A 25,798-nucleotide genomic window follows, 5' to 3' on the forward strand; every position below is an offset into this window, starting at 1 on the left:
ATATCTTGGAAATGCTGGGCATTCCTATTCTTTTGAACTGCCTTAGGGCAGCACAGCAGAAAGTCTTGCAGCGCTGCCCTACAGCAATTACTAGTAAATATGTCCCCAAGTACATTTGGCTGGATCAAGACTGTAGTACTTGTAAGAATACCTTTGTACCTCTATGTCACATATACCCTAGTATTTTATCGCTTCCTATAACCTGGTACATCTTACCTGCCCATTACTCTTGCCTATTGTTTCCTTTACCTCTTTCTTTGCAGTGTTTCTATCCTATTTCCTAGCGTATTACGTCATGTCTACTTAATTTCTCATTTTATTGAGAAAAAGAGTTTTCCTAGTCTTGGAGAATCACTAAAATGTAGTTTACACTGCTTTTAGTGGTCCAGTTGGTGTTCTCCAGTTTGACTTTTATTGTAAAATTAGTAATAGGGAAAACATCTACTTTGAAGAATTCACACAAAAAAATCCCAGCCACAGTACTTTGAGTTACTTGTACTTTTTATTTACGCATTAAATTATAGAGAAATGTATTCAGTGAACCGCAGAGATTTGTCAAATTATACTCTCAACTGATTTGCAATATATTCTTCTCACAGGTAAAGAGCTAATGCACCCTGTAGGTCCCTGAACAACAATAATGCTAGGTAGTTATTGTTCTTCAGCATTGCCAGGATGCTGCTGTTTCCCAATTTAATGGTTCTAAATTTATTAAGCCCAGAATGCAGTATTTGTTCTTTAAAACACCTGCCTTCAAAGAATGGTGGTGCTCAGCATCGTATTCCCCATAACATTCCCATCTGGCAGAACCAGACCTTCTCCACTTCTGCAAAGAACTGAAGACTTATCTTTTCAAGCAAGACCTCAAAGGGTAATTCTCCCTGCTGTTGGACTCACCAAAGACCACCATGTCCCCTAAACTCATGGCTCTAGTGTCCAGCCCTTACTTGTCATCTCTGCCAGTCCCACCACCCACCCAGGGGACCCACATCTGTCCCTGGGCGTCTAGCTTCCAATACCTTTATACTTCTCTAAACAGCGCCCCATTATTCTTTAGCCGGATGTGGGCAGTGCAAGAGTCATATCCAGTCCACCCACTGCGAGCGGGCCAAGAAGCTACCTTCCTTCACATCTGGAAGTGGAGAAATCATTTGAAATAGTTCTGGGGAGAAAAATGAATAAAAGGACTCTGGTACAATAGGTAAGGCACTATCCAAGTCTAGAAAGAAAATTAGTCAAGAATTAGTGGTGGGGGTGTTGCTATGACCAATCCCATTCAAGAGGATGTCACCTACTCAAGAGGACCAATCCTATTCATGAGGAATTTTCTACAGTAACTGTTAAACTCTCCTTTTTATACTCTGGAGTTAGCAAATCAAAGGCCACAATGGCAGACTTCCCATACATACCAACAACATGCAGATAATGGTAGCTTGGCTGTTGTCCATCACGTGTTGAACCGTAGAAACCTTCATCTTCAAACGTGATATTCCTTAATAAGAATGAGCCATTGCAGGATGGTTCCACGCGACCTCGGTATCGGCCATACACGTGGTCAGGGCATATGCAGTGATCTGAGTAAAGAACATCCTGACTTTGTTGATCCTTCATCGCTCCAAAAAACTGCCATTCACAATAATGCTGAAAAGGTCCAACAGAGAAGGATGCTTTCTCCCCTCTGGTTCCATGAATTTCTTGGGTCAAACCTATAACACAATGTAAAAAAAAAGATTACTCAGTCTATAAATAGACAATAAAAAGGCAGGTCATTCCAGTTATTGCTAAGATCACAAGTCAATAATATAGTGGTGGGGATGGGAGTTATAGTTACTTCGGGTGCGAGTTATAGTAAATTGAAATAACTAACAGCAGAATTTATATGGTGCTTTCCATGTAAATTCTGATGCTAATTATTATATCCCTGTAATGCTTGATTTTTTTCAAGCAAGTTAGATATTTACCGCAAAAAGCAAAGGTTAAAGTAACATTACAATTAGTTGAATTTGCCAGTGACAACATTTACCAGATATAGTAAAGAGCTAACTACTGTATAACTTGCGCTCCCACCATGCATTGCTTATGACCTCAAATACGACATGTTCTATGGCATCACTCATGACATCTCAAATGACTGTATTGATCACATACACATTGCTCTTTAAAAGGGTATACCATTAGAGCTATGGAAGTAAGCGCAAAATAGCTCAGAATAATATGAAGCATCATTACTGCCATTATACTTACAGCCCCCATAGGTAATGCAAGCTTGTATTATGTACAACACTAACCCTATACCATAGACTTCCTTGGAAGCAGAGTTCACGTTAGCTATGATCCACAGATTAAAGGGTGTTCAATCTCAAGGAAAGCCAAGTTCCTGCAGATGCTGAAGCCCTCTTACAAAACTAACGCCTGCTATGGGCAGTCTTTACCCGTATCAAACCCCTGAACGTCACTGAACCTACACGGAGAAATGAAGCGGATGAAAGTAGAAAAGTGGGTACTGTGGCCATGGCAATTTTGTGAAATTTCACAAAACTACTGCGGTACAAGGCAATGACAAGTCATTATGCGACTGGCTGATGACTGCCTTTACAAAGGTTAAAGGTTGCCATGTTGTTTTCATCACATTTTGGCTGTGTTCTGGGTTAGGGGCTTATATATAGGTAAGTATTAGGTTTTAGAGATTTTCCCTACCTATTACCAGTTCAGCAAAGTGATGGAAAAAAAAAATATATATATAGGTTTCTATATATATATATATATATATATATATATATATATTTAATTACAGAGTACCGCAGTACTACCCAGGAAGTACTGCAGTACTTAACTTTTTTTTAAAATATATGTTAAAAAAAAAAATGTAAAAACACTGTAAGACTATTTCACACATATAGGGCCTCATTACAACTTTGGAAGTCGTTTGGGAAGACCGCTGCAGTGGCGGTCTCCAAAAGACCGTCAAGTTGGCGGTAATCCAGCGGCCGCATTACGACTCACAATGTGAAGACCGCCAAAAATCCGAAACTGCCAGGACACTGGAGGGCAGAAAAGAGGCAGTCACACCACCAGCACCGCCAGCCCGACAAAAATCCACAACGAGCCACAAATCACCACAGCGGTTCTTCCATGGTGGAAAACCATTGGTGGTGCGAACCTCGGCGGTCTCAACTCACATCAGTCAGAATACAACATACCACTGGATAGTTTGGATATTCCACACTTGACACACATCCACACACCCAACACCTACTCACTGCACTATATAACACACCCCTACACAACCCACAATCGAAAAACCATTCAGATACAGAGAGAAGGCCAAAACATAGAAATAGCACTCTTACACTGTAGGTACACATACATATTTCACTCAGCACACACCCCACATCAACACAACTATCACATAACACACCTAAATAGCACACACAATCCGCAACTATCATCTCTAACCCCCATCGCAGCACCCACACCTCACCATTTACCCATATTACACTCAACACCCCCACACACCCTCTACACAACCACTACCATGTCCCCACAAAAACACCCACGTTTCACAGATGACGAATTGAGGGTCATGGTGGATGAAATTGTCGGGGAAGAGCCACAACTGTTCGGAGCACAGGTCCAACAAACATTGATTGCCAGGAAAATGGAGTTGTGGCAAAGGATAGTCGACAGGGTCAATTTGGTAGGCAGTCATACACACACAAGAGACGACATCAGGAAGAGGTGGAATGACCTATGTGGGAAGGGGTGTGTGTGGGGGGGTGGGACGGTCCATTCCATGGCATCCAGGCACCAGATAGCCATGCAACTGACGATGGGCCCCCTCCTCCTTCTCCACAGTTCACATCATGGGAGGAGAAGGTCATGGACATACTGCACCCTGAGGGCCTGACTGGAATACCTGGTGGACTTAAGTCTGGTAAGTACCCAAAACATTCATATCACATGACTGTCTAGTCCTGCATGCTTTCTCACCACCCAACTCCTCCCTAATTAACTAATTGTACCACTACACCTCTCACCTAATCATCTAATGCCCCTCTCTTGCCCCTCTCTCTCCACTCAGCCCATCTGCCTCACAGCCCTTGGCAATGGCACGCTAACTACAGGCTAATCAGATCACTACGACTCCCAGAATGCACTAACCCATCATTGTGAAAACCTGGATTGTGCACATCACATTTCATGCATGTATGACTAATGTACTAGCTACACCAATTAAATTGTTATACTGAGGACCAGTACATAGCAACAACAGCAATGCAATCACACACTCGCAATAGCAACCAAAGCAAAACACAGCTACAGCTCAGTTACCATTCCCAATGGCCACAGGTCCCAAACCTGAAATAGACAGACCTGGTTTGGAAAGTAAGATGGCAGACTCCATGCACATGCACAACATCTAGCTACAGGACATTTTCCCCTGCGTACTCACATATTGTGTACCCACTAGGACACCATGGTGCATCCTGCAGCTCAAATGTGAGACAACTAGCAAGTCTGACTATTCACTAGTTAACAGAGCTGAACAGTCATGTCATATATAAGACATACTCAGATTGCAACTGCACAAAAACCCAAATAGTATGACAGCTCACAACATGGATTAAGTAAAACAAGTCACAGATCTGTATGTACAACCAAGGTATGCTGTGCTGCATCTGTCAATGTCATTGCAGGGAATCATGTAAAGCCACTGTCTGCAACTCACAAATAAGGAACCAAACACACATCCTAACCTGAACCCTGTATCTCACTCCCTCCACAGGTAACCCTTCCATTGCCACCATTTAGAGGATACCTGAGACTGTCAGTCTTCCTAAGGATGAAGGCCCCAGTGAGGAAAACACACCTAGATGTCTGGACACTGATGAACAACCTGGCCCATCTGGGACACCTGGTCAGTCTACGACTCTCAGCCTCAGCCGGCCCACCTCAACCCCTCCCACCCCCGTTGAATTGACATCACAGGCAACCATTCGCCCCCAAACCTGTGTCCCAAAGACTGTTCAATCTATTGTGTGCCCCACATTACAGGGACCTGAGTCTACCCTTGATACCCCCCTGACAATGATGGACCTGCAACCACTGGGAGTGGCCAACAGGCACGTGGGGGTAAGGTGTGTGGGAGAGAATGCTGTGGGCCAGAGGATGGTGCCTCAAAGACAGGATGGGCCAAATTATCACAATGTTGGGGGGAAATCAAAGGCTGCAGAGGGAACACCACCAGGAAGTCATGCGACAGTGACAGGTACAAAATGCCAACATGACTACCATTGCAGGGTTGCTGAGGAACATCAATATCACCGTCATGACCTTCTCCACACAACATCAGGCCCCTTTCGCTATCAATGTTACATCTGCCCCTTCTATATCTGCGGCAGATGGTGAAATGGAGGCCCAGCCAGGGGAAGGACATGCCTCAGACACCCCTCCCTCTGTAGCTGAAGAAAACCGCTCCCCCCATCCCCACAAACGTGGACGTCCACCCAGCCATCCAGCTGGAGTAGATGCCAAGACCAAACCCACTGCCAGGAAGTTAACCACTCCTGATTTGTCACCCTTGTGTGCCACACAAACACCCTGCTGACTGTTTTGACACCAAACTCCATTTCCTCATGGTACAAGGACACAGGACCCGTGTAACCAACTGGAGTAGCAGCTACCCTGAGGAACACAACCATGACTTTACTCATCACATATTTTCATTTTTACTTACTTTAATTTTTCCAGGTAGTCTCTTTATATGCACAATACATCACACTTAAACACAGCTACTCTGTATGTGTCCTTTATAATACATGTAAAGTAGTTATGCTTATCAACTGTGGTCTGCTCATGCCCCCCTGTATCCAATTGCCAGTGTAATGGTCCTCAGACGGAGGCACCCTCATCAGAGGTCACATAATCACTGAAATGTCATAGGACAGATGTCAGAGAGGTTGAAATCCAGGTCAACACAATTGCACAGTGTGAGAAAGTAGCCTCTTTCTAGCATGGTGACCCCCATTTTTGGCCTGTTGGTCACTGTGTTTGACTGTCTCACTGGGACCCTGCTAACCAGGACCCCAGTGCTTATGCTCTCTTCCCTTCAAATTTGGTTGTTGGATACTGCTAACACAGTATTCCACTCATAATTGGCATACTGATGTCCCTTTATAAGTCCCTAGTATATGGTAGCTAGGTACACAGGGCATTGGGGTTCCAGGGGATCCCCATGGGCTGCAGCATTACTTTTGCAAAGGCTTCTGCAGGATTGCCATTGCAGCCTGTGTGAAATGGTGCATCACCCTTTCACTGCCATTTACACTGCACCAGGTCACTTATAAGTCACCAATATACCAGGCCTTCCAACCCTGAAGGCTGGGTGCAGAGTACCTGTGTGTGAGGGCACCCCTGCACTAGCAGAGGTGCTCTCACATTGTCCAGGACCATTCTCCCAGACTACGTTAGTGCGGGGATCCCATTTTACGCTTGCACTAGACATTGGTCAATACCTATGTCCAGCTTCACAATGGTAACTCCGAATATGGCCATGTGAGGTGTCTAACACCTGGGAATTTTACCCAAATACTGATTCTAATATTGGTTTTACAATTCCATGCACTTTGGGGGGTCCACAATGGACCCCCAGTACTGCCATACCAGCCTTCTGAGGTTTTTCAGCAGCCCCTGCTGCTACCATCTCACGGACAGGTTTCTGCCCTCCTGTTGCTCAAGCAGCTCGAGCTCAGGAAGGCAGAACAAAGCATTTATTTTGGGAGAAGGGTGTTACACCCTCTCCCTTTGGATATAGGTGTTACAGGCATGGGAAGGGTAACCTCCTTCCAGAGCCTCTGGAAATGCTTTCAAGGGCACAGATGGTGCCCTCCTTGCATAATCCAGCCTACACCAGTTCGGGGACCCGCAGTCCCTGCTCTGGCACGAAACTGGACAAAGGAAAGGGGAGTGACCACTCCTCTATCCATCACCACCCCAGGGGTGGTGCTCAGAGCTCCTCCAGAGGGACCCTGGAGATTGCCATCTTGGATTCCAAGTTGGCAGGGCACTCTGGGAGCATCTGAGTGGCCAGTTCCATCAGGTGACGTCAGAGCCCTCCCCTGATAGGTGCTTACCTGTGTAGCTGACCAATCCCCCTTTCTGGGCTATTTAGAGTCTCTCTACTGGGTGCTTCCCCAGATTAGGATTGCAAGACTCCAGTAGGAATCCTCTGCATCCTTTACTTCACCTTCTACCAACGAAACTGCATCTGGACCCTCCAGGAACTCTACAAACTGCCACAAAGAAGCAAAGACGTCTTCTGCAACATTGTATCTTCAGCTCCTGCCAGCAACTGCAACTGTTTCCAGGTTGTGCATCCTGAGAGGACAGCCTGCCTTCAGCCTGCACCAGAAGAAGTGAAGGAATCTCCCCTGAAGTGAAGAAGTCAGTTCCCTGCTGCAGCAGGCACCCCGCTGCAGTGGGTCCCCTCTCCTGATGAAGAGCGTGGATTCAGCAACACTGGTGGTGGACTGAAGTGACCCAGACTGTCCCCAGGTCCAGCTGTCCAACTTTGGTGGAGCTAAGAGCTTGCCTCCAAACACAAGACCGTAGTCCTGTGCACCACATGATTTGCAGTTGCCAAGGCTTCTGTGAGACCTTCCATGATGTTCATCATGCACAGCACAGCTCAGGCCTCCCCACACTCCTTCCTGCGACGCACAGCTTCGAGTGGTTCTCTGGTGGCATGGGATCCCTTTGTGTTGTGCTGCGTGGGCCTCCATTTGAACCTTCTTTGTCCCTGTGCTGTGGGACTCCTGTGCGTGCTGCCTGGTCTTCTGGGGGCTGTCTGTGTTGCTGAGGGCCCCCTCTGCCTCCCCCTCCTGGGTAGAGGCCTCCAGGTCCCTCCTGGTCCCGGGCAGCGCCATTTTCTGCTAACCGCGAGCTTTGCATGTGCCAAGGTTTGTTGGTGGAATCCAGCAACGCAAACCAGACTGCAATCTTCCATCCAGCGTCGGATATCATCTGCATCAACCAGGAACCCACATCAATCTTCTTTGGTGCAGTACTGACTGTTCTTCACCAGTGGTTCTTCTTTTGTACCTTCATCTGGGTTTGCAGAGGCTTGTGTTCTCCCTGGACTCTTCAGTGCTTCTTGGACTTGGTCTCCTTCTTCCACAGGTCTTCAGGTCCAGGAATCCATTGTTGGTGTCTTGCAGTCTCTTCTGGTTCTTGCATAATATTCTATCATGTGTTCTACTAAACTTATTGTGATTTACTCCTGCTTTCCTGGGCTCTTCGGTGGGTTCTATTATTGACCTTTGGCATTTACTTACACTCCCAGCGCCCCTCTACACACTACACTTGCCTAGGCGGGAAACTGACTTTGCATTCCACTATTTTAGTATATGGATTGTGTTCCCCCAGGCCCATTGCCCTATTCTGGTTCTTGCATAATATTCTATCATGTGTTCTACTAAACTTATTGTGATTTACTCCTGCTTTCCTGGGCTCTTGGGTGGGTTCTATTATTGACCTTTGGCATTTACTTACACTCCCAGCGCCCCTCTACACACTACACTTGCCTAGGCGGGAAACTGACTTTGCATTCCACTATTTTAGTATATGGATTGTGTTCCCCCAGGCCCATTGCAACCTATTGTGATTTTCACTATTTGCACTGTTTTCCAACGGTTTTACAGCTATTACTACATTCTAGTATATATACTGTGTATATTACTTACCTCCTAAGGGAGTATAGTCTCTAAGGTATATTTGGCATTTGTGTCACCAAAATAAAGTACCTTTATTTTTGTAACACTGAGTGTTTTTTTGCATGTGTGTGAGTACTGTGTGACTACAGTGGTTTTGCAAGAGCTTTGCATGTCTCCTAGATAAGCCTTGGGTGCTCATCCACAGCTACTTCTAGACAGCCTGGCTTCTAGGCACTGCCTACACTACACTAATACGGGATAACTGGACCTGGTATAAGGTGTAAGTACCGTAGGTACCCACTACAAAGCAGGACAGCCTTCTACATACAGTCACTTTTCCAATCTGCAAATACAGCATAGCAGAGAACCATCAGTGGCAGTGCCGGCTGTGGTTTGGCTGTATTCTGTTGTGAATACCGCCATGGTCATAATTTGGCGGTCTTCTCCACCAGCTGTTGGTGGTACGACCCCCACCGCCAACATGGCGGTCCTGAGTCTGCCAAAGTCGTAATGACCCCATAGTGCACCAAAATGTATTTAAAATTCTTTACAAGTTTAATTCTTAAAAAAAAAAAAGTCTACGCACTAATACCTAGAAATTACAGCGCTACTTAAAAAAACAATTTTAATGCACCAAAAAAAAGAAAAAATAAACTTTTCTTGCTAGGTACTAGCGCCGTACAGAAATGTACCTACCTACTATCACTTTAATAAAGTGGTAACGGGTAAGGAACAACAATTAAACCTACTACTTAACTTTATTTAAGGCCCTTACCCAGAACACAGCTAAAGTGCAGCAAAAAGAATGTGACCGCTGTTTAATTTTGTAAATGCTGACATTAGCCAGTTATATAATGCCTTGCGATCTGCATGGACCAAAGTATACTGCAAAGTTACAGCAGCATACTGTGGCACAATATATCACAAAAGGACAGATTTATCATTGTATTGCGTTACCCTTGTGTAACGCATGGTGTTGAAATCAATTTAATTGCAAGGCACAGTGACCATGTGTCACTCTGTGTTTTTTGATGAATCTGGAGAATGCAAGGCAGCACAAGTTGCTGCCTTGTGTTACTCTGCACACCATATTCTACACTCCTGCAAAAGTTACTCTACATCCTTTCAGGCATTTTCACAGCACATTACTTTAAAATACACTCTACAACATGACACCACTCCACTGTACGTCATGACAGTCCACTGTACACCACAGCACTACTGTGCATGGCATGACACTCCACTGTATAATAATCCGCTCTACAACACGCAACTCCACTCTATGACAGTCCACTCTGCTCTATATCACTACATGCCACTACACTCTACAACACGCTACTCCACTGTAAGCTATTCCACTCTCTGCCACTTCAATCTACACAGCTGTACTCTATGGTACTCTACTACAGCCACTGCACTCTACGCCACTCCACTGTATACCACTCCACTTAATGCTATTGCAGTGTACACCACTCAGTTCCACTCCACAACACGCCACTCCACTGTATGCCACTCTGATCTACATTATCCATTTGTACACCACTTCACTCTACTCCACTCCAGTCTATGGCACTCCACTCTCCAGTCTATTCCACTCCACTCTACTGTACACCACTGCCCTGTACTCCACTCCAGTCTATGCAACTACACTCTACTCCATTCCACTCTACTCCACTTCATTCTACAGTATTCCTCTGTACGCCAGTCCACACTACGCCATTTCACTCTACACAACTGCAGCTCCACTCTATGCTATTCCTCTGTACAAGACTCCACTCCACTGTATGCTATTCCACTGTACACCATTCCAAAGTAATATACGACACTACTCAACTCTATGCTACTGCAATGTATACCAGTCCAATGTATATTGTTTCACTGCACTCTATGACGTGTCACTCCATGCTACGCCACTGCACTTCTCTACAACACGCTACTCCAATTTATGACACTTTACTTAATCATATACTAGACCACTCTACTGTATCATGTTACTCTACACCACTCCACTGAACAATACTTTACCCCATAGTACACCAGGGGACAACACTCCAGTCTACGACGTCACTCTATGCACCTCCAATCTATGACCATCCACTGTACACCAATCCACTCTACTCCACTCTAATCTAATCTATTCCACGTTACGCCATTTCACTTTATGCCACTCCACTGTATGCAACGCCACTCTACGTCACCCCACTTTACACCCCTACACCCTAGTCTACATTCTGTAACTCCACTCAGCGTCACTCCACTTTATGCCACTCCACTGTACGCCACTAAAATCTACTCTATTCCAGTATATGCCACTAGATGCCAAAACACTGTACGCCAGTACATCTACGCTTGACAATCTACACCACACTACTGTACAATGTAACACTCTACAACACAACACTGTACCACACTGAACTCTACACCACTCCAGTCTATGCCACTGCAGTCTATTCTGCTCTATGACACTACTCCACTGTGCGATAGTTTCTGCTCCTCCAGTTTACCAAACTCTACTCCGCTGTAGCTCACTCCATTTTACAACACTGTACTCCAGCCTATGTCACTGTACAACACTCTAGTACACTATGCCACTGCACGAAGTTCTACTCCAGGCAACTCCCTCTATGCCACTCCACCCCAATTGACACCAATCTACTCTATGATACAGTACTCCAGTCTACTTCACTCTACGCAACTCCACACCTCTGTGCCTCTTGACTCTACAACACTATTCTAGTCTACTCTACCATACAGTACACTAGAGTGTAGTACAGTAAGTCACTCCATTCTACAACACTGTAATCCATCCTTGCCACTCCACTGTATTCTTCCCTCTGGCAGTTTCAACACTCGACACTACTCCACTGTACCACACTCCATTTTATAACACTCTATGCTACGCTGCTCCATTCTACTCCAAGGCATTCTACTGTACGATACAGCATTCCACTCTGACACTTCACTCCACACTACATTACTCCACTGACATTTTACCCCATTTTAGAAGCTCTGCTCTATGACCCTGTATTACACTCTAAACCACTGTGAGACACTCTTCTACAATGTGTGCCCCTACACTCCACTGTACAACAGTCTACTCCACTCTGGCACTGTATGACACTGTACTCCACTGTATGCCATCCTGAAACACTCTACTCCATTCTAGAACACACTATGCAACTACCTCTATGCATCTACACCCAACTCTACTCTAACACACTACTCAACTGTACTCTACCACTCCAATGCACGCCTCTCCACTCTACTACTCTATACCACTCAACTCTGACACTACCACGCAATTCTACCACACACTAGAACCCTCAACTGAACACCACTCCACTCTATTCCACTCTACTTCACCCTATGACATGTTCCAAAACTCTACGATTTGCCACTTCACTCTACCTCACCCCACTCTATGGTTCTACTGTACGATACAGAATTCCACTCTATGCCACTCCACCCCACTTTACTGCACTCTACTCTATCGCGCACTACCCTATGCTACTGTACTCCACTCAACTCCGTGTCAACCAACTCTATGCTACTCCCCTCTACCACACGGTACTGCACTCTACTCAACGCCATGACACTCCACAACACTCTAAGCCACTCTGTGGCACTCCTCTCCACTACACTGTATAGTACTTTCCAGCACTCTATGACACGCCAGTCCACTCCACTGATTGCCGTACCACTCCACAACACTTTACTCTACTTAATGCTACACAAGACCACTCTACAACATAACACTACACTCTATGACACTTTAATCCACTCTAAGCTAATCAATTCCAGTCAACTACACCTCACTCTCCTTCACTACATGATATCTTGCCGCACTCCACACCGCTCCACTCTACCACTCTCCTACACTCTTCGCAACTTCACGCTACAAAACTACTACTCAATGGCACTCTGCGACACTGTACTACATTCTATCCGCATAGACTCCACTTTGACTTTCTACTCCAATCCATCCCACTACACTCCATTGTACAACACTCTACAAGTCTTTCCAACACACCACTCCACAGAGATGTATGAGATGCTACTCCACTATATTAAACTTTACTTCACTATACACTACACCACTCCATTGTAGTCCACTCTACAACACTTCTCCACTGTACCGTACAACACTCTACTTGACAAAGGACTCTACGATTTGAAACACATTTTTATTAAAAATAAAAAAGAACAAAAAAGAACAAAAAAACTGAACAAAAAAAACGAAAAGTCAAAGGAAAAAAAAAAAACAAAAAAAAAACACCAAGGTGAAAGCTGTCTGGTCATCGAGTCGAAAACTGTGTAAGAAGGTTTACTATTTAAATTAACGTGAAACCAGGGCTTAAATTATACATATAACTTGTAACTATAACATTAAAATGTCTAATGTTTGTATAGAAAAGAAAAAAAAAAAGTTTGCCTAAATAAGTTTCAAAAGTATATATGTGTAGAGTTATGAATAGTAAATCTACATAGTATCTACACTTTTTGTAGCCTATATTTAGACTTCAATATTTTTACAGATGGATATTTTGTTCACGATATTCTTGTACAACACTCCCCTGCAGAGATAGATGCCAGCAGGGCCGGCTTTAGCGCTGGTGGCGCCCTGTGCAACAGTCTTTTTCCCCCCTCCACCCCATGACCACCTCCTCGGATTCTTTCACTACCACCCGGCAAATGTGCCCCTCATCTCTCCATAGCCCCCCTTTCACATACATTCATTTGTTTTAAAGAGCTAGCTTTACTCATCCACTCAGCTATCCACATAAAATATAGATCTGTTCTTTGAAGCAGGCATATTAACCCTCTGCGCTACTCGCAAGTCAAAACTGCCACTAAGCAAAATCTCTCTCCCTAGTAGGAACGGTAATCACAAGAGGTATCCCCTAGCAACAGCCTGTCTGCCCATGGTCGGACTGGGGCATAAAAAAAAGGCCCGGGCATCAAACTAAGGTGGCCCCAATCAGTAAACTAATCGGATAGCTAAAAAAAAGTAGCCCATATTTTCAAATTGCTACAGTTTTGAACTTGTAAATACACTCTGCACCATGTGTTTTGCTAGGCACAGAAGGCTGCATGAATTTATGCTTACTGCAGGGAATGTTTTTGGTAATATGAGGGAAATCAACAGTAAAAACCGTTCCAGCAGGCCTGGCCAACAAACAGACCCCCATACTGACCTGTCAAAGCAGCCCTTCTGGTGCTGACGGATTGCCTTTTAGGCTAGTCCAACCCTGTGCCTGCCCTATTTAGAGAGTGAAATGTAGCCGGAGTGAGGCACTGCAGAGCCAGAGTTCGACGTGAACCACACATGTAAGTCTTTAAACCTGGTCTTGCACAAAAGGTGTGATTCTGTGTGAAGGCGATGATAGAGGTTTTAATTGGTTGAATGAACTATTTGATTAATAGTTACTTCAATCTTACCAAGTACTTAAGAGGCCTAAATTTAAGTGGGACTGAAATGCATCGACAATACTTTTGGAGGAGTGGTTGAAATTTCAAAGGCTACACAACAATATGGACGGCTATACAAAACTTTTCAGGCAGGATTGCCCACCAATGTGATACCATTTAAGGACTACGTCCATGTGGATGGTGCATGAAAGGAGGAGTGCATCCACACTTTGCTAGTACATAAGGAAGACTGAAGGCAAGTTATATTGAGTTTTAGTTGTTTTGTGTTGGAATTATTTTATTTTCTCTTTACTTTTAAAAAACACTCCAGGTACTTTGTATGAGGAGTGAGGAATTCTACAACATAATGAAGTGAATAAAATGTTTGATACAAATTATACTGATGTCCCGGTGATAAATTAAAGTTTCACTAGATACCATGTTAATGTCTGAGCCAGGGTGAAGGAGCACAGAAACTGCCTAGGATGATAATGACACTTGCAGAGGAGCTGCCCTAAGTAATGCATACCTGTAGAGGGTATAAAGAATATGCACTATAACTCGTGCTCTCGCCATGCACTGCTAATTAACCTACATATCACACCAGCAATGACATCATTGATAATATCACTGCAACAACATTATTGATGAGAAAACTGTGCACGGCGGGCGTGAGTTATTGTTACCTTAAGGCATGAGTTAAAGTTTGAGAAAAATAACTGTAACTGGTAAATTTCTATGGTTTTGTGTGTGTAAAATCTGAAACTAGTTACAACCTCTCTATAAACTTTTTAGTGAATATATATTATATATTTATAAATCAGCTTAATACATCTAAAAAGGTTACAGGGAAGTTATAGTTAGGTTCTGAATTTACTCGTACAAACCCTTAGAAATTCAACAGCTATAGTTCAAGTTATTTCAAGTAACTATAACTTGCACCCTAAGGTAACTTGGACCTTGGACATTCAAGAATTTTGTGTATGGTGAAGAAAAATCATTTTAAAACCATAATAAGACCCTAAAACACCCCTATATCACACCCCTGGGTCAGGGTACCTCCACCCTCACCCCTTATTTCTATTTCCAGCCCTGTGAACCCACTCCGATAAAAAATAAAGGTGGGCGCAACATTCTATTCAGGTTGGGGCCAGCCAGTTACAGCGCTTCTTTATGCGTATGCAGTTGCGATATAGTTGCGAAGGATCCGCGGCCCTAGTTATACAAATGTATTTTCCCTTTGATATCTCCAAAACTACTGAACAGATTTCCACCAAATAAGCTAAAGCATGATATACATACCGAAAGCTACCTTTCTGCCAAATTTGGTGTAATTCCGTCCAGCGGTTAGGGCTGTAGTTGTGTCCAAAGGTCCTAAAGGAATTAACACGGGAAACGCACTGTTTCTTTACCCCGCTTCTTCTCAGTCCTCACTGGAGGGATCATCCTGGAACTTTCCATGTGCAACAAGAATCACCTGGACACTTTTGTTGCAAAGTTTCGAGAAGATTCGTCAAATCGTGCCAAAGATATAGGCAAGTCAAAAAACACTTTCTATGGAAAGATGGTCCTAAGTATAACTACCTAGGGGTAACCACCAGTAGGATATATATCACCTATGCTTGCCGGTAGTTAAAGTTAGGGCCTAGTTGTCTGTCAAAACACTTTTTCCCCCATGCAATTTCCATAGGGATTTTTAAACATGACTACAGCCCAAACCGTTGGACGGAATGACATCAGATTTGGCAGAAAGCTAGATTTTTGTCCAGAAAGCATGCTTTTTGTTATTTGGTGTAAATCGGTTCAGTAGTTTGAGATATTAAAGGGAAAAAAAATTGCATACCTGTGCAGAGCCTAAGCACAAAACTCATGGTGAGATCTGATTGGCTGTCAGCACTGCAACCAGGAAGTGCTGGCTGTCAGCCATATTGCAGCCAATATATATGATGGCATTCATTGAAATGCATTGTAGTAAATGGCAGGTTTTGAGGGTCACAAAAAAAAGGAGAACGTATAAAGGATCATAACAAATTGCAGTTACACTATAAGTCATTTGTTAATAATACCATACTAATTGTGGTGTGTTCTAAGGTGATTTTACCCTGCTGGGATTTCTTGAGAGAAAACATATTTCTCATAGTGGTTATGGAAGGTGCTCCAGGATCTAAAATGAAAATGTTTTCTGTAAATGGACACTATCCTTCTCAGCCATTTGAGAATGACGTCTGACATTCTCAATAAAACATGTACTTCCACTAGGAGCAGCCTATCAGTTAATTCCCTTGTGTTCTACTGCAGCCTCCCATAAGTAACAGTCTTACTTACGGCAAAAGTGTGGCGCACCTGAAGCCATCTTGATTGAATCAAACTGCTAAAAGATTAAACTCTATTTTGCAAATTAAAATATTTAATTTAGAAAGGACCAAATCAGAGGGTTCAGGTTAATTTGGTCATAGAAATCATGGTTAGTGCTGTAGAAAGAAAAATTAGGACACATTTTAAGTGAGTTCTAAAATACCTTCCTCTTATTTTTCATTAAAACATTCTGACATGCAGACTGAACCATGCACTTTCAACACCAGCAGCAGACTATCAGTTAATTCCCTGGTGATCAGCAACTTCACTACAGTGTTCTAATAAGCAACTAGAATGCTAACATTCTGACTTTGTACCAAGAGTGTGGCACATCTGAACGCCATCTTGATGGAATTGCAGTGGAAAACTGAAAGCATTTTCTGAGGATACTTCAGTAAATGAGGAAATTAGGGAGCTTCATTACAAATAAGCCTCCCAAGAAGGCCACCAGAGAAAAGAAAAAGCCCAAATTGTGTACAATTATCACCCAAATGTTGCCCAATGACAGAAGTGTGCAAAGCACTTAACTTTTTTTAGTTTTGTGCAGTTTTATATAGGGCAGACTTGGCCAGAAGGCATTGTAGTGCTTTTCATGAGCATCAGTTGCATTACAAAGGGACACATTCATTTTGGTTTTAGGCATAGGAAGATTAAGTGAGTTTGCCCAGAATCAGAGCCTCTCAAGCTGATGCCAAAACTCAAGCCTGGTTCCCCAATTGTAAAGTCTGCAGCTCTGGCTGTAACGCTACATTCTCTCCCCTCAGTGTAACATATAATAAACTGATCAACTGGATAAAAAAAAACCCACAGCAATAGAAAATAACTTAAAAGTGCTCTTTCGCTAGTTGAGAACTCAGAAACTATCTCCTTATTTTGTTTTTTAAAGCACTAACCGTAATTGTTATGGGAATAAGGCTACTTTTTATCATTTCTAAAGGAAATGCTTTAGGTTTTACACTTTTGATTACATCAAGATGACGTCAGGGGTGCCATACTTTTGTATTAAATATAGAATTTTAGCAATCTAGTTGTTCATTGGAATACTCTGGGAAGGCAGAGGAGAGGGGCACAGACTCTGATAATTGAGGGCAGGGAGGAGGCTGCAGAGGCAACAAGTTGACCCCCCTGGGCTGGCGGGAGGGGCAGTGGCAGCACAACAGACCATGGAGGGTAAGGGAAAGGGGAGCAACAAACCAAGCATGCAGGACATGCAAGAGAGCCTGTGGCAATATCACAGACCATTGAGGGCAGAAGGAAGAGGCAGAGGCAGTGCAAGCATACCTGCTGAAGGAGGCTGGCCTGGTTTGTAGTGGGTACCTTGGGTACTTACACCTTCTACCAGGTCCAGTCATCCCTTATTAGTGAATGTAGTAGTCTTCTAGCAGCTTAGGCTGATAGAGGTAGCTGTATCAGAGCAGCTTAGGCTGAATTAGGAAAAATGCAAAGCTCATGCAATACCACTTATAGTTACACAGTACTTATACACAAGTAAAGACAATACTCAGTCTTACCAAAAATAAAGGTAGTTTATTTTAGTGACACAAGGCCAAAAATATTTTAGAGGCAATACTACTTTTGAAGGTAAGTATTATACACAATATATACACTAGACACCCAAATAAGGTAAGTAATTAGACATAGGATAGTGCAAACAATAGCAAATACTATAGAATGCAATAGGAGAAAATAGGTCTAGGGGCAACACAAACCATATACTAAGAAAGTGGAATGTGAATAACAGATTCCCCGCTAACAAATGTAGTGTGTAGAGAATCACTGGGAGAGTAAGAATACCACAAAGGTGAGTAGAATACCCCACCCCAGAGCTCAGGAAAGTAGGATAAAGTACTGCAGGTTTCTTTAGGACACACTACAAGTCGTGATAAGAGTTATTGCAAGAACCAAGCAAGACCGCAAGCAACAAATGGTGGATTCCTGGACCTGAAGACCTTTGAAGAGAGGAGACCAAGTCCAAAAGTCGCAGAAAATTCCAGGAAGGACAGGAGCCCCTGCCAACCTAGAAGATGGTGCAAAAAAGGAGTCTCTGGTTGGAAGAAGACTGCAGAAATGCACAAACGGAAGATGGCTGCGGGTTACTGCATGATGCAATGGATGTACCACATGAAGATGTTGGATGCAGGTGAGTTTCAGCGCTGGATTCGTCCAACAAGCCTTAGTTCTAACAATGTCGCAGATTGCATCAAAGTGGTGCTGCCTGGACCTAGGAGGGACCTGGAGGCTTCAACTCGGACTGAGGAGGCAGAGGGGGCTCGGACAGAGAGCAGATGTGAGGGGCTGTTGCACCACAGCAGACTATGAATGGCAGCGGAAGGGGTAGCAGCGGCACAACATCCATGGTGGGCAAGAGGGAGGGTGCAGGGGCATTCATAAAGGACCATGGAGGACAGAAGGGATGGGTAGGGGCTGGTCACAAACAAGAGAGGGCAGGGGAAGGGGCTTCACAACAGACCACGCAGGGCAGGCAGGAGGAGCAGTTGCAGCACAACAGATCATAGAGGGCAGAAAGGAATGGCAGCAAAATGGACCATGGAAGATCGGAGGGAAGGGATAGGGGCATGGACCTTGGACAGGCAGGTTGGAGGTGGCAGGGACAAGAGGCAGCCATCGGGCCATGCTAGGCAGGGGGCAGGAAGACAGTAGCAGCTCAACAGAACACTCAGTAGATAGGAGGGGCAGTGGAACATGGTGGGCAGAAAGGAGGGTGAGGGGCATGCACACAGACATCGGAGGGCAGGGAAAGGAGGGTAGGGGCAGCAAGCTTAGCAAAGAGGCTAAGCAGGAGGGCAATGATGGGGCATAGAAATGGGCAGGGGCATCAAGCTAAATGGAGGGCAGTGGCAGCGCATCAGACCATGCCGTGCAGGCAGGAGGGGACTGGTGCATGGACTCGGACAGCAGAGGGTAGGGAGGAGGTGGATGGGGCAGCAAGCTAACTCCTTAGGGCAGTCGGGAAGGGCAGTGGAGGAACAAGAGCCACACAGGGCTGTAATGAGGAATCAGGGGCATGGACCTGGGCAATGGATGGCAAGGAGGAGGCCAGGCAGAAGCACCAGGCTTGGGTGGGGGCACCACAATGCCAGTCCCTATGTCCAAACCCCCTCCCCCACCGTGATTTGCTATGGGCATCTTACTTGATATAAAAAAAAAAAAATTCTAGAAATTCTCTGTAAAAACTAAAGGTTGCAGGGATGTTATAGTTCGATTTAGATTTTAGAAGCACACAACCATAGAAATGCAGCTGTTATACTTGGAGTTCTTTTAAGCAGTGGCGTTTTTTGTATAAGGGCGTCAGGCTCCGCCCTCCTTACCTTTACAGCCTAAAATGTGGCAAACTTATCAATGCAAAATCCGTTTAATATACGCTTGTAAACTGCTTTGGGGCACTGTCTGTCCCACTCGCTGTGTTACTGCTGTGATTGTTGATAATAGTAGTGGGGACACGTGACTCACGCTCATTCACACATGGGCTTCGTGTGTGCAGGGACGCCATTTCACGTGTGCACTACATATAGGTCAATACCTATATGTAGCTTCACAATGGTAACTCCAAATATGGCCATGTAACATGTCTAAGATAATGGAATTGCCCCCCCCATGCCAAATCTGGTATTGGGGTCCCCATCCCATGCAACCCAGGGGCTCCAGCGTGGCCTCGGGTACTGCCAAACCAGCTCTCTGGGGTTTTCACTGCAGCTACCGCTGCTGCCAACCCACAGACAGGCTTCTGCCCTCCTGGGATCTGGGCTGGGGTCTGGGCAGCCCAGTCCCAGGAAGGCAGAACAAAGGATTTCCTCTGAGAGAGGGTGTTACACCATCTCCCTTTGGAAATAGGTGTTAAGGGCCTGAGAGGAGTAGCCTCTCCAGTTCTCTGGAAATGCTTTGAAGGGCACAGATGGTGCCCTCCTTGCATAAACCAATCTACACCAGTTCAGGGAACCCCCAGCCCCTGCTCTGGCGCGAAACTGGACAAAGGAAAGGGGAGTGACCACTCCCCTGTCCATCACCTTCCCAGGGGTGGTGCCCAGGGCTCCTCCAGTGTGTCCCAGACCTCTGCCATCTTGAATACAGAGGTGTGAGGGCACAATGGAGGCCTCTGAGTGGCCAATGCCAGCAGATGACATCAGAGACCCCTCCTGATAGGTGCTTACCTCACTATGTGGCCAATCCTTCTCTGAGGGCTATTTAGGGTCTCTCCTGTGGACTTTTCCTCAGATAACGACTTGCAAGAATTCACCAGAGTTCCTTTGCACCTCTCTCTTTGACTTCTGCCAAGGATCGACCGCTGACTTCTCCAGGATACCTGCAAAACTGCAACAAAGTAGCAAGAAGACTACCAGCGACATTGTAGCACCTAATCCTGCCGGCTTTCTCGACTGTTTCCTGGTGGTGCATGCTCTGGGGGCTGTCTGCCTTCACCCTGCACTGGAAGCCAAGAAGAAATCTCCCGTGAGTCGACAGAATCTTCCTCCTGCTCCAGCAGGCACCAAACTTCAGTGTCACTGGTACTCTGGGACCCCTCTCATCCTGACGAGCGTGGCCCCTGGAATACAGGTGGTGGACCCAAGTGACCCTTCTGTCCAGTGGTCCAACAGTCCAAATTTGGAGGAGTTAAGTCCCTGCCTCCCCTCTCCAGACAGTAATCCTTTGTACTGCATGAACTGCAGCTGCTAGGGCTTTTGTGCACTTTTGCAAGGAATCCTTCATGCACAGCCTAGCCCAGGTCCCCAGCACTCCGTCCTGCATTGCTCAACTTGCTGAGTTGACCACCGGCTTCGTGGGACCCTCTTCTGTAGTGTTGAGATGACTGATGTGCTCAGTTTTCTTGAATCCGTGTTCAAGTACTTCTGCAGGTGGTGCCTGCTTGTGCATGGGCTCTCTGTGTTGCTGAGGGCCCCCTCTGTCTCCTCTTCCAAGTGGCGACTTCCTGGTCCTTCTTGGGCCCGGGCAGCACCCTTTTTCTTCAACCACAAACTTTGCAGCTAGCAAGGCTTATTTGCGGTCTTTCTCCAAAGAAACAACTCTGCATCCTCCAGCCCTCTGTGGGACATATTCTGTGAAAAGGAGAAGTACCTGGCATCTTCTGTTGTTGCAGAATCTTCAGCTTCTTCCACCCAGAGGCAGCCATTTAGCACCTTCATCTGGGGTTTAGTGGGCTCCTGCCCCCACCCCAGACACTTTTGTGACTCTTGTACTTGGTCCACTTCCTTTACAGGTCCTCAGGTCCAGGAATCCGTCTTCACTGCTTTGCAGTCTGTTGTGGTCCTTGCAGAATACCCTATCTCGACTTACTGTCTTTCTGGGGTAGTAGGGTAACTTTACTCCTACTTTTCAGGGTCTTGGGGTGGGGTATCTTGGACACCCTTAGTGTTTTCTTACACTCCCAGCGACATTCTACACACTATACTAGGCATAGGGTCCCTTCGTGGTTCGCATTCCACTTTCAGAGTATACGGTTTGTGTTGCCCCTAGGCCTATTGCATCCTATTGTATTCTACAGTGTTTGCACTACTTGTTTAACTGTTTACTTACCTGATTTTGGTTTGTGGGTATATTTTATGTATTTTACTTACCTCCTAAGGGAGTATATCCTCTGAGATATTTTTGGCACATTGTCACTAAAATAAAGTACTTTTATTTTTAGTAACTCTGAGTATTGAGATTCTTATGATATAGTGCTATATGATATAAGTGGTATAGTAGGAGCTTTGCATGTCTCCTAGTTCAGCCTAAGCTGCTCTGCTCTAGCTACCTCTATCAGCCTAAGCTGCTGGAACACTACTAATCTACTAATAAGGGATAAGTGGACCTGGCACAAGGTGTAAGTACCACAAGGTACCCAGTATAAGCCAGCCCAGCCTCCTACAAAGTTATATTGCAATTTGTGGCAATTGAGAGAGAAGCTGATGCCAATCACAACGAAAGAGGAGCCACAGTGCATTTTTCAATGGAATGTATTAGTCACTGCTGCACTCATAACTGCGAGTGCACAGAGCTGGGCTACTAGTGCTGCAGGCATAGCTTGCAGCAGCCTCGGGCTTCACAAAAGAGTGCACAAGGGGTGCTGGTACATGGAGGGAGGCGGTCTCAGACACGACTGGTGCAGCAGCATCGTTATGTTGATCCTCCACAGTAATCGGTGTGGCAGCAAGGCTGGCATGGACCCCAATGCAAAGAAATTCCCTCTATCCCAGTGGCTAGGCAGTAAAAAAGCAGAAATCCCCCCGATGCCCTTAGACCGCTCCCCGCGGGACCAAGTCCAGCCCCACCACTCTCAAGCCTCACCAGCCTCCACTGCTTTTAATTAACTAAGGGCCAGATGTAGTAAACTCCGATTTTGCGAATTGGAAATTGCGAGTCAGTGCGACCCGCAATTTCCGATTCGCAAAATCAGATGCAGAACGGTGTCTCAGACACTGTCTTGGAATCTCAATGGGGTCGCAAAGACCCACGCATTAATATTAATGAGGTGGGTCGCATTTTGCGACCCCATAGCGAGTCCCTGCACTCACAGGGATGGTGGCCTGCTGGAGACAACAGACCTCCATGTCTGTGACTGCTTTTTAAATAAAGCAGTTTTTTTTTTTTTGTATTGCAGCCCGTTTTCCTTAAAGGAAAACGAGTTGCAATACAAAAAAATAACAAAAGCATTTGGTTTCGGTTTTTCAGAGTAGCCAGTGGTCCATGGGACCACTGCCTGCTCTGAAAAAACATTAATGGCGACATTCACAAATTCACCCATTTGCGAATGGGTTACCACCTGTGTGACACTGGTGGTAACTGCGAATTGCTTTACGACCGCGTTCGCGATCACAAAGCAATTCTGCATTGCGGTGCAAGTTGCACATAGGAAGGGAACACCCCTTCCTATTTGTGAGTCGCATTCCCATTTTGTGAGTCGGTCCCGACTCGCAAAATGGGAATGTGCATCACGAAACGCGTTTTGCATGGCGCAAACTGCGATTTTTGCAGTTTGCCCCATGCAAAACGCTTCCTACATCTGGCCCTATAACTCGTGCCCTAGGGTAACTATAATTCGCGCCCTCACCATGCACTGCTAATTTTACGCAGATTGTCAGACTGTGACCCGTTGATTCTGAGGTACAAGTCCCTGAACCAGGCGAGTGACCCCAAACCTTACGTGAGGTTCCATGTCCCCCTGACACACCTAAACTCTCCCCTAAGACAGATGCTATGAAACTCCCAGGTAAGCCCAAGTCAAGAGAGATTCAGGGGCACCAAAGGTACATAGAACTCTGACTGAAGAAATAGATACATCAATAAAACTCTTCGTTTCAAAATGACTGATGTTATCCGTCAAGTGCACAACCAGAGAAGCCCAGTGCCACACCACTGACCACTGTGCGCCTGTGAGGACAGCAGCCACGCCGGCGCTATGTTGTGCCAGGCTGCCACCTGGCCCCCTGGCTGCCTCCCACGACCAGCCTGAGGCAGGGGCTCAAAGGCGACAGGGGTAGGGGCTCAGCCCGACCGACCCTTCTGCCTTGTGGGTACAAACGTGTAAGCATTCAGGAGGATGGAGAAAGGGACAGAATAGCTTATGTTTTGGGTTGAGCCATTTAGAATAATTTATAATGCAGAAACCGGAGGACTCCCTTCTACTGCCTTGAAGACAGCTACTGGAGATATACAATATGTCACAAAAAGCCTGGAGCAAGCAACACACGCAAGGAAGGGGAGGTGTGGGGGAGCAGCGGATGAGTCCCAGTAACACCCCACGTCTGCCCCTAAACATAGCGGTAAATGCATGAGGTCACAAAAACGCAAAGTTTACAAAGTCCAAGGATACGCAAACGTATGTCTAATGATCTATAACCACATATAACCCTGGGTTCCGGTGTAGCGTGCTATCCGCCCCAAGGCGCCTCAACTCCTCGTCAGCGGGTAGTAATCGCTCTACACACACAATTTACTATCACAACACACGGAGACTTGTGTAGCCCTACGCAATAGACTTATGTCAGTGGCGTAGCTTGGGGCGGGGGTTTTGGGGTGTTGCACCCCTCTCATACAAGCATTTTCTGATAAATAAAAGTTTGGATACAGGTGCTTCGAGTCGGGTGTTGTGAGCGGTGGGATTTCACGAGGAATCTTAACACACGATACTCCTCTTTCTGTTTTGAAAATTCTGAAAAATATTGGTTATTTTACAAAATAATGTTTTCTGTCTCTTAGTACAGCCGCCAATCCACATTCCTCTGCCTCTCCACTGCCCCTTAGGTGCACCCTGCTTCTTGTCTAATGTGTTGTAACTTCACACAACAGTGAGACTGATGGGAAATCTGCCCCTCCCCCCCCCCCCTTACTGACCAAGCTGCACCCCTGCTCATATAATTGGAGCCGCCAAGTGCAGGAATCCAGGACAGATTTCAAAAGAAAGCCAAGCAAACTCCCCTCTTAGTATAACAAAGCGCGCTGCCTGGTTGTGGAATCTGTAAAGTAGCTAGAAGCCCCCATCAGCGCTACATTTATTCAACACAACGTCTATGGTGACCACGGATGTAAGGGACAACCACCAGCCCCCAGGTACATAGTGCCCACCGCAGACCGAACCGGATCGGTTACAATTCTCGTGATTACCCAAGTGATCGACCTGGAAGCATGAAAGGCAGAGCCAACAGTCTGACGCTCAGGAAACTTCTCAGCAGGCGCTGAACCCTCTGAGCTGGCCGTCTCCTGCAACATACCTATTCCTGCCCATCTGGGGATCTGCACACAGCACCACAGCAGCAGCAGCAGCAGCAGCGGTGGGACGCCCATAGCTCCTCACAGGGGACGACGCGTGTGTAGCGCACAGACTCGAGACTCCAGGCGCTTGTCCCTCTGAACCGAGCGCTCACAACTCGTATCTGAACTGAAGTCAGGATTTTGAAGCCAGGCAGAGGCTGTTCGATGTTTATCTAGGTGGGAGGAGAGGAGGGCAGGGCTGGTCCCTGTCCCTGACACGCCCACCCCCAACCCTCTACCCATACCTTTAAAGTGCTTCCGCCTGGAGACCGCCTGGGACAGTCCCTGTTGTAATCTCTGTGGGCTTCTCACGCGCCACGACACGCCCCACTTTTGCTGATACATTTCACTACGTTTTTCTAACAGCTGGAAATGCCCAACTGTAGGAGGGTGGCCTGGTTTATAGTGGGTACCACGTGGTACTTACACCTTGTGCCAGGTCCAGTTATCCCTTATCAGTAGATTAGTAGTGTTCTAGCAGCTTAGGCTGATAGAGGTAGCTATAGCAGAGCAGTTTAGGCTGAACTAGGAGACATGCAAAGCTCCTACTATACCAC

General features: G+C 45.7%; 1 long non-coding RNA gene across 1 annotated transcript; it reads right to left on the reverse strand.

The window, feature by feature from the left end:
- Window positions 1-1,143: 1,143 nt before the first annotated feature.
- Window positions 1,144-25,363, reverse strand: LOC138281244 (uncharacterized). Its single transcript, XR_011200887.1, has 3 exons — window positions 25,202-25,363; window positions 1,410-1,706; window positions 1,144-1,162 (listed from the first exon to the last, which is right to left on the reverse strand). It is a non-coding gene; the product is annotated as an uncharacterized lncRNA (long non-coding RNA).
- Between the last annotated feature and the right edge of the window lie 435 nt (window positions 25,364-25,798).

The sequence above is a fragment of the Pleurodeles waltl genome, unplaced genomic scaffold, assembly GCF_031143425.1.
Source record: "Pleurodeles waltl isolate 20211129_DDA unplaced genomic scaffold, aPleWal1.hap1.20221129 scaffold_73, whole genome shotgun sequence".
In the NCBI taxonomy this organism is placed as follows: domain Eukaryota; kingdom Metazoa; phylum Chordata; class Amphibia; order Caudata; family Salamandridae; genus Pleurodeles; species Pleurodeles waltl.